Raw genomic sequence first — 10,726 nt, forward strand, 5'->3', positions numbered from 1 at the left:
CCACAGGTGGAAACAATGGAAGCCGTTGCAGAGAGAGGAAGAGGAAGAGGGAGGTTGAGGATGAGAGGGGGAGGAAGAGTGAGAGGTAGGGGTAGATCTGGTAGAGGAGTTCATGGCCAAAGAAGACAACAACTTTCAAATGAAATCAGAGCAACCTTAGTTGATCATGTCATCAACCAACGGCTGACAATGTGAGAGGCTGGACAGAGAGTGCAGCCCAGCCGTTTTACTGTCGCCTGTGTCATCCGGACATTTAGACTGGAGTACAGGTATGTAGCCAAAATTTCAGTCACACTATGTAGTACACCCCATGTCATAGTGTATCAGTTGGGTGACACCTGTTTACTTCATGAATGGCTGATGTCATACACTAACTGCACAAATTTCCTGTAGAATTTACTCTACTGTGGGGGAAATATCTTTAGGCTGCATTGTCCAAGCCCTATTTTTTTATTTTTCGAAAGAGCTGAGAGACGCAACCATGGTGGAGGAAGGGGCCACAACCATGGTGGAGGAAGGGGCCACAACCGTGGTGGAGGAAGGGGCCACAACCATGGTGGAGGAAGGGGCCACAACCATGGTGGAGGAAGGGGCCACAACCATGGTGGAGGAAGGGGCCACAACCATGGTGGAGGAAGGGGCCACAACCATGGTGGAGGAAGGGGCCACAACCACGGTGGAGGAAGGGGCCACAACCACGGTGGAGGAAGGGGCCACAACCACGGTGGAGGAAGGGGCCACAACCACGGTGGAGGAAGGGGCCACAACCACGGTGGAGGAAGGGGCCACAACCACGGTGGAGGAAGGGGCCACAACCACGGTGGAGGAAGGGGCCACAACCGTGGTGGAGGAAGGGGCCACAACCATGGTGGAGGAAGGGGCCACAACCATGGTGGAGGAAGGGGCCACAACCATGGTGGAGGAAGGGGCCACAACCATGGTGGAGGAAGGGGCCACAACCACGGTGGAGGAAGGGGCCACAACCACGGTGGAGGAAGGGGCCACAACCACGGTGGAGGAAGGGGCCACAACCACGGTGGAGGAAGGGGCCACAACCACGGTGGAGGAAGGGGCCACAACCACGGTGGAGGAAGGGGCCACAACCACGGTGGAGGAAGGGGCCACAACCACGGTGGAGGAAGGGGCCACAACCACGGTGGAGGAAGGGGCCACAACCACGGTGGAGGAAGGGGCCACAACCATGGTGGAGGAAGGGGCCAGGTGTTCACCGGGGTACAGGAAGCTAACATTGTAAACTTGGTTTTGGAAAATAATGAAATCAGATTACGAGAAGTTCAAAGCCACATCATCCAAGACAACACCATATTCAACAACATTCAACGAGTCAGTCTGCCCACATTGGCTCGCATTCTCACGCAAAACCAAATCAGAATGAAACAACTTTATAAGGTGCCGTTTGAGAGAAACTCTCAAAGAAACAAAGAGGTCAGACGAGCATATGTGGATGTAAGTACAATATTGACTGCAGTACACTACACGCAACCTTGTTTCCCAGTGTGTGGAAATGGATGCTCATGCAATCCCACATGAGTTCATCTTTATACATGAGGCTGGGTTCAACCAAGCAAAGACCAGAAGAAGTGGGAGAAACGTCATTGGCCACAGAGCCATTAGAGATGTTCCTGGCCAACGTGGTGGGAACATCACCATGTGCGCTGCCATCTCCAATACGCATGGTGTCCTCCACCGGCATGCCAACCTTGGACCATACAACACAGCCCATATTCTCACATTTCTGGACAGACTCCACAACATTCTCATACCACCAGAGCTGAATGATGCAGACCATCAAAGAACCCAGTACGTTGTAGTATGGAACAACGTGAGCTTTCATCGTGCAGCCCCAGTCCAAAACTGGTTTGGTGACCACCCACCATTTCTCGTTCAATACCTCCCACCATACTCACCATTTTTGAACCCCATAGAAGAGTTATTTTCGGCACGGCGGTGGAAGGTATACGACCGGAAGCCCTTTGTGCGCAGGCCTCTTGTGCAGGCTATGGAAGAGGCATGTGATGAGATTGATGTGGGTGCGATTCAGGGATGGATAAGGCACTCAAGGAGCTTCTTCCCTCGATGTCTGGCAAGGGAAGATATTGCCTGTGATGTGGACGAGGCGTTGTGGCCAGAACCAGCTGTGGCGGCAAGATGCTGCCTTGTTATTTTTCTTGCCTTTTCTTTTTCAGTTTACTGTTTTTTTTGGGATCATATTTTGGTTCAATGTAAATATATCTGCTGTGCATATGTTGCACTGACTTGTTTGGTGAAAAATACAAAAATGAAATGTTTCAACAGCATGTGTGTGTATCTGCAAATATTTCTGTGCATCTGAAGAATTTTCTACAATTTTAACTATTTTAGTATTATGGCAAAGCTTACTGAAGATGAGAGTGCTTTTCATTATGCCCAACAGTGTGTAGTTGGTTAGACAAAAATCTGGTTATATGAATGAAAAACACTGGTTATATGAATGAAGTGTATTTTGCAGTTTGGGTGTGTGGTTTTGTGAATTGTTTTAAGTATTTTGATAAAACCAGCCTAGTTTGCAAAATTGTGTTTTAGCAATTGGGAAAAACTGTAAAAATGCACGTCTGACTCAGTAAGGACTTTCTGAAGGACATGTCCACCACAGCCGCCACAAGACTCAGTCTCTCAGTCTGCTGTGCAGTTAACCGTGAGCGATGGGGCTTCCCATGGGGAAAACCCAGCAGGGGCCGCGGGCGGCAGGCTTGCGGGCAGACCCCCAGAGGCCGTATTGCACCCGTGTTGCACCAGGCTGTGTGTGTGTGTCTTTGTGTGCACTTCTATGTCTATGTCGTGTGTGTGTGTGTGTGTGTGTGTGTGTGTGTGTGTGTGTGTGTGTGTGTGTGTTTGCAGGGCTCACCAGATGCCTCAGCTCCCAGAACTCTTAGCGGGGTGCCGGTGAACTGGTGAAGTCCCGCTGTGCCACTATAGAGACGACATACATCTCACTAAGGGGAGCAGAGGGGAGCCCCTAAGTCCTCTCATTACCCCACACATTAGTCTTTCCTGTTGGACCCAGCCTGTGGGGCAGTGATGTAAAGTAACTAAGTAAAAATACTTGGAAGTACTACTTAAGTACTTTTTGGGGGTATCTGTACTTTACTTTACTATTTATATTTTTTTACCAACTTTTACTTTTACTCCACTACATTCCTAAAGACAATATGTACTTGTTACTCCATACATTTCCCCTGACATGGGAAAGCACTCGTTACATTTCGATTGCTCAGGCAGGGCAGCAATATGGTCCAATTCATGCACCTATCGATATAACTTGTTGTCATCCCTACTGCCTCTGATTTGGCAGACTCACTTAACATAAATACTGTGTTTGTAAATTATGTCTGAGTGTTGGAGTGTGTCCCTGGGGCTGTCTTTACATTTTTTTTAAGAGAAAATTGTGCCATCTGCTTGGCTTAATATAAGTAATTTGATACATAGCACATGCTTTTACTCAAGTATGACAGTTGAGTAATTTTTCCACCACTGTACTGTACTTAAGTACATGTAAAACCCAGATACTTTTAGACTTCTACTCCTATACTGAACAAAAATATAAACACACATGCAACAATTTCAAAATTGTACTTAGTTACAGTTCATGTAAGTCAATTGAAATAAATCATAGGCCCATCCACTTGGGAGTCAGGCCCAGCCAATCAGAATGAGTTTTCCCCACAAAAGGGCTTTATTACAGACAGAAATACTCCTCAGTTTCATCAGCTGACCGTGTGGCTGGTCCTGGGCTGGCGTGGTTACACGTGGTCTGTAGCTATGAGGCCGGTTGGACGTACTACCAAATTCTCTAAAACGACATTAATAGTAGAGAAATAAATATTCAATTCTCTGGCAACAGCTCTGGTGGACATTCCTACAGTCAGCATGCTAATTGCATACTCCCTAAACATTTTAGAGTGGCCTTTTATTGTCCCCAGTGCAAGGTGCACCTGTGTGATGATCATGCTATCATGCTGTTTAATCAGTTTCTAGATATGTCACAACTGTCAGATGGATGAATTGTCTTGGCAAAGGAGAAATGCTCACTAACGGGGATGTAAAAATGTGTGCACAACATTTTATAGAAATACGCTTTTTGTTCGTATGGAAACATGGGACCAACACTTTACGTGCAGCGTTCATATTTGTATTCTGTATAGTTTTTTTACTGGTTGACTTTCACTTTTATCTTGAGTCATTTTCTATTAAAGTATCTTTAGTTTTAATCAAGTATGACAATTAAGTACTTTTTCCACCAGTGCTGGGCGGTGACATGGTGAAGTGTCCCATGGTGAAGTGTTCATGGTGAAGTGTTCATGGTGGGATATCCACAGTGGAAGAATGTGTAGAGGTTGGGGTGCTTTATCTGGCTCTGTGGGAACCTATGTTCTCTCTTCAAGCACTGGTGTGGTCCACATTTAAAGGCTTCTGAGACACTACTGTGTTTGATTGTTTTGATAGTTGTCCCAAAGTAGGTTCCCCTAAATCAAAGACACTTAACATTAAAATAAAAAATATATCATAGGTTCTAGGTGATTTTGTATGTCAATGCCATTAACTATAACTCTGATATTAGTGTTAGTAGTATAGCCACAATTGGTCCTACCCAAATGTGTTTCAAAAAAATTACATTCATGTTTATTGGTTGCATACACCAATAAACATGAGTTTAGCAGATATTATAGTGGGTGCAGGGGAACGCTTGTGTTACTTGTGTCAAACAAGTACACAAATAATATAAAAGCTAAAATCAGGAAATGTTCGAACTAATCAAATTGTCAACCCAAATAATATTGTATCAGAAATCCAAATGCAGTCTATGCGCATATACACCGAAAATATATACTAAGAATGACATGTACAGCAGTAGACACAGTTGAAGTGGGAAGTTTACTTACACCTTAGCCAAATACATATCAACTCAGTTTTTCACAATTCCTGACATTCAATCCGAATAAAAATTCCTTGTCTTAGGTCAGTTAGGATCACCTCTTTATTTTAAGAATGTGAAATGTCAGAATAATAGTAGAGAGAATTATTTATTTCAGCTTTTATTTCTGTCATCACATTCCCAGTGGGTCATAAATTTACATACACTCAATTAGATTTGGTAGCATTGCCTTTAAATTGTTTAACTTGGGTCAAATGTTTGGTGAATTTTGGCCCATTCCTCCCGACAGAGCTGGTGTAACTGAGTCAGGTATGTAGGCCTCCTTGCTCGTACACGCTTTTTCAGTTCTGCCCACACATTTTCTATAGGATTGAGGTCAGGGCTTTGTGATGGCCATTCCAATACCTTCACTTTGTTGTCCTTAAGCCATTTTGCCACAAAATTATGCTTGGGGTCATTGTCCATTTGGAAGACCCATTTGCGACCAAGTTTTAAGATTTAACTTCCTGATTGATGTCTCAAGATATTGCTTCAATATATCCACATAATTTTCCTCCCTCATGATGGCATATATTTTGTGAAGTGCACCAATCCCTCAGCACCCCCACAACATGATGCTGCCACCCCCGTGCTTCACGTTTGGGATGGTGTTCTTCGGCTTACAAGCCTCCCCCTTTTTCCTCCAAACATAACAATGGTCATTATGGCCAAACAGTTCTATTTTTGTTTCATCAGACCAGAGGAAAAAGTATGATCTTTGTCCCCATGTGCAGTTTCAAACTGTAGTCTGGATTTTTTTTATGGTGGATTTGGAGCAGTGGCTTCTTCCTTACTGAGCGACCCTTCAGGTTATGTCGATGTAGGACTCGTTTTACTGTGGATATAGATACTTTTGTACCTGCTTCCTCCAGCATCTTCACAAGGTCCTTTGTTGTTGTTCTGGGATTGATTTTCACTTTTCCCACAAAAGTACGTTCATCTCTAGGAGACAGAACACTAATTTAAACGCAACATGTAAAGTGTTTGTCCCACGTTTCATGAGCTGAAATAAAAGATCCCAGAAATGTTCCATATGCACAATAAGCTTATTTCGCTCCAATTTTGTGCACAAATTTGTTACATCCCTGTTAGTGAGCTTTTCTCCTTTGCCAAGATAATCCATCCACCTGACAGGTGTGGCATATCAAGAAGCTGATTACACTGCATGATAATTAAATAGATGCACCTTGTGCTGGGGACATTAAAGGCCATTCTATAATGTGCAGTTTTGTCACACAACACAATGCAACAGATGTCTCAGGTTTTGAGGGAGTGTGCAATTGGCATGCTGATTGCAAGAATGTCCACCAGAGCTGTTGCCAGTGAATTGAATGTTAATTTCTCTACCATAAGCCGCCTCCAACGTCATTTTAGAGAACTTGGCAGTGAGTCCAACCGGTCTCACAAGCGCAGACCACGTGCAACCACGCCAGCCCAGAACCTCCACATCTGGTTTCTTCACCTGTGGGATCGTCTGACACCAGCCACCTGGACAGCTGATTGGTTGGGCCTGACTCCCCAGTGGATGGGCCTGGCTCCCAAGTACTGTAGGTGGACCTATGCCCTTCCAGGCCCACCCATGACTGTGCCCATGTGAAATCCATAGGTTAGTGCCTCATTTATGTTTATTGACTGATTTCCTTTTATGAACTGAAACTCAGTAAAATCATTGAAATTTTTGCATGTTGCTTTCATATTTTTGTTCGGTATAGAGTGAGCTACACTATATATATACAAATCAAATCAAGTTTATTTATATAGCCCTTCGTATATCAGCTGATATCTCAAAGTGCTGTACAGAAACCCAGCCTAAAACCCCAAACAGCAAGCAATGCAGGTGTAGAAGCACGGTGGGTAGGAAAAACTCCCTGGAATGGCCAAAACCAGGAAGAAACCTAGAGAGGAACCAGGCTATGAGGGGTGGCCAGTCCTCTTCTGGCCAAGATGTTCAAATGTTCATAAATGACCAGCATGGTCAAATAATAATAATCACAGTAGTTGTCGAGGGTGCAGCATGTCAGCACCTCAGGAGTAAATGTCAGTTGGCTTTTCATAACCGATCATTAAGAGTATCTCTTCCACTCCTGCTGTCTCTAGAGAGTTGAAAACAGCAGGTCTGGGACAGGAAGCACGTCCGGTGAACAGGTCAGGATTCCATAGCCGCAGGCAGAAAAGTTGAAACTGGCGCAGCAGCTCGGCCAGGTGGACTGTGGACAGCAAGGAGTCATCATGCCAGGTAGTCCTGAGGCATGGTCCGAGGGCTCAGGTCCTCCGAGAGAGAGAAAGAAAGAGAGAATGAGAGAATTAGAGAGAGCATACTTAAATTCACACAGGACACCGGATAAGACAGGAGAAGTACTCCAGATATAACAAACTGATCCTAGCCCCCCCGACACATAAACTACTGCAGCATAAATACTGGAGGCTGAGACAGGAGGGGTCTGGAGACACTGTGGCCCCATCCGTTGATACCCCACGGACAGGGCCAAACAGGAAGGATATAACCCCACCCACCTTGCCAAAGCACAGCCCCCACACCACTGTGGACACAGCCCCACACCAAATGTATGTGGACACGTTAGCACAAGCAACGTCAGCACAAGAACTGTTTGTTTGGAGTGTCATGAAATACGTTTCCATGGCCGGGCAGCAGTACACAAGCCTAAGATCACCATGCGCAATTCTAAGCGTTGACTGGAGTAGTGTAAAGCTTGCCGCCATTGGACTCTGGAGCAGTGGAAACGCATTCTCTGGAGTGATGTATCATGCTTCACCATCTGGCAGTCCAACGGACGGACCTGGGTTTTACCAATGCCAGGAGTACGCTACCTGCCCCAATGCATAGTGCCAACTGTAATGTTTGGTGGATGAGTAATAATGGTCTGGGGCTGTTTTTCATGGTTCAGGCTAAACCCCTTAGTTCCAGTGAATAGAAATCTTAACGATACAGCATACAATGACATTCTAGACAATTCTGTGCTTCCAACTTTGTGGCAACAGTTTGGGGAAGATCCTTTCCTGTTTTAATATGGCAATGTCCCTGTGCACAAAGCGAGGTCCATACAGAAATGGTTTGTCGAGATTGGTGTGGAAGAACTTGACTGGCCTGCACAGAGCCCTGACCTCCACCCCATCAAACACCTTTGGGATGAATTGGAACACTGACTGCGAGCCAGGCCTAACTGCCCAACATCAGTGCCCAACCTCACCAATGCTCTTATGGCTGAATGGATGCAAGACCCCGCAGCAATGTTCCAACATCTAGTGGAAAGCCTTCCCAGAAAAGTAGAGGCTGTTATAGCAGCAAAGGGGGGACCAACTCCATATTAATGCCCAGTATTTTGGAACGAGACGTTCGACGAGCAGGTTTCCACATACTTTTTGTCATATAGTGTATGTCGAGAATACAGGCGTGTATAAACATTGTAACAAAAATACAATGTAAAGTGGGAGATATATTAGGATGAGCTAGAGACCACAGTGTGAAAAACCGTACAAAAGAAACAGGAAGTGTCCCGTGTTTAATGTCTCTCCACACACGGGACTGCAGCGTTGGCTGTTTGTGTGTGGGCGTATGCATGTGTGAGTGTACATGTGAGTCCAGGAGTCTGCGCGTGCATGAGCTGTGTGTGTGAGCTTGCGTGTGTGTGTTTTGTGTGAATGAGTGAGTGAGTGAGTGAGTGAGTGAGTGAGTGAGTGAGTGAGTGTGGGAGTGTGTGTGTGCAAAAAAGTGTCTTAGGTGCAGGACTGGGCCCACTAGACCGATGGTTTAACAGTCTGATGGCCTGGTGATAGAAGCTGTTTCCAAACCTCTTGGTCACGGCTCTGGAGCACCTGAACCGCAGAGGGAACAGTCCGTGGCCCGGGTGGCTGAGGTCCTTAATGATCTATTTGACTTTCTTCAACACCCCCCGCAGCCGATGTGAGAAAGACCTTTAAACAGGTCAACATTCATAAGGCCGCAGGGCGCGACGGATTACCAGGACGTGTACTGCGAATATGCGCTGACCAACAGGCAAGTGTCTTCACTGACATTTTCAACTACTCCCTGTCTGAGTCTGTAATACCAACCTGTTTTAAGCAGACCACCATAGTCCCTGTGCCCAAGAACACTAAGGTAACCTGCCTAAATGACTACTGACCCGTGGCACTCACGTCTCTAGACATGAAGTGCTTTGAAAGGCTGGTCATGGCTCACATCAATGCCGTTGTCCCAGAAATCCTAGACCCACTCCAATTTGCATACCGCCCTAACAGATCCACAGATGACGCAATCTCTATTGCTCTCCACACTGCCCTTTCCCACCCAGACAAAAGGTACACCTATGTGAGAATGTTATTCATTGACTACAGCTCAGCGTTCAAGACCATAGTTCCCTCAGAGCTCATCAATAAGCTAAGGACGCAGGGACTAAACTCCCTCTGCAACTGGATCCTGGACTTCCAGACAGGCCGTCACCAGGTGGTAAGGGTAGGTAACAACACATCTGCCACGCTGATCCTCAACACAGGGGCCCCTCAGGGGTGCATGCTCAGTCCCCTCTCTGTCCCCTCTATGTAGCCTCTCAGTCCCCTCTTTGTAGCCTCGCTACTTTTATAGCCTCGCTACTGTATATAGCCTGTCCTTTTACTGTTGTTTTATTTCTTTACTTATCTATTGTTCACCTAAAACCTTTTTTTGCGCTATTGGTTAGAGCCTGTAAGTAAGCATTTCAATGTAAGGTACCTGTTGTATTCGGCGCACGTGACAAATAAACTTTGATTTGATACACTCATGACTGCACGGCGAAGCACGACTCCAACACCATCATTAGGTTCGCCGATGACACAACAGTGTCACCGACAACGACGAGACAGCCTGTAGGGAGGAAGTCAGAGACCTGGCCAAGTGGTGCCAGGACAACAATCTCTCTCTCAACGTGATCAAGATAAATGAGATGATTGTGGACTGCAGGTAAAGGAGGACCGAGCACGCCCCCATTCTCATCGACGGGGCTGCAGTGGAGCAGGTTGAGAGCTTCAAGTTCCTTGGTGTCCACATCACCAACAAACCAGCATGGTCCAAGCACACCAAGACAGTCGTGAAGAGGGAACTACAAAATCTATTCCCCTTCAGGAGACTGAAAAGATTTGGAATGGGTCCTCAGAGCCTCAAAAGGTTCTTCAGCTGCACCATCGAGAGCATCCTGACTGGTTGCATCACGGCCTGGTATGGCAACTGCTCGGCCTCCGACTGCAAGGCACTACAGAGGGTAGTGCGTATGGCCCAGTACGTGCGGCCCATCATTGGGGCCAAGCTTCCTGCCATCCAGGACCTCTATACCAGGCGGTGTCAGAGGAAGGCCCTAAAAATTGTCAAAGACTCCAGCCACCCTAGTCATAGACTGTTCTCTCTGCCACCGCACATCAAGTGGTACCGGAGCACCAAGTCTAGGTCCAAGAGCCTTCTAAACAGCTTCTACCCACAAGCCATAAGACACCTGAACATCTAATCAAATGGCTACCCAGACTATTTGCATTGCCCCCGCCCCCCCCCCTTTTACACCGCTGCTACTCTCTGTTATTATCTATGCACAGTCACTTTAATATCTCTACCTACGTGTACATATTACCTTAATTACCTCGACTTACCGTTAACCCATGTATTTAGTCTCATGTATTTAGTCTCTGCTCTTTAACTACTTGTTACTTTTATTTCTTATTCATATTTGTTAAACTGCATTGTTGGTTAGGGGCTTCTAAGTAAGCATTTCA

The sequence above is a fragment of the Oncorhynchus masou genome, chromosome 24 (assembly GCF_036934945.1).
Source record: "Oncorhynchus masou masou isolate Uvic2021 chromosome 24, UVic_Omas_1.1, whole genome shotgun sequence".
Taxonomy (NCBI): Eukaryota; Metazoa; Chordata; class Actinopteri; order Salmoniformes; family Salmonidae; genus Oncorhynchus; species Oncorhynchus masou.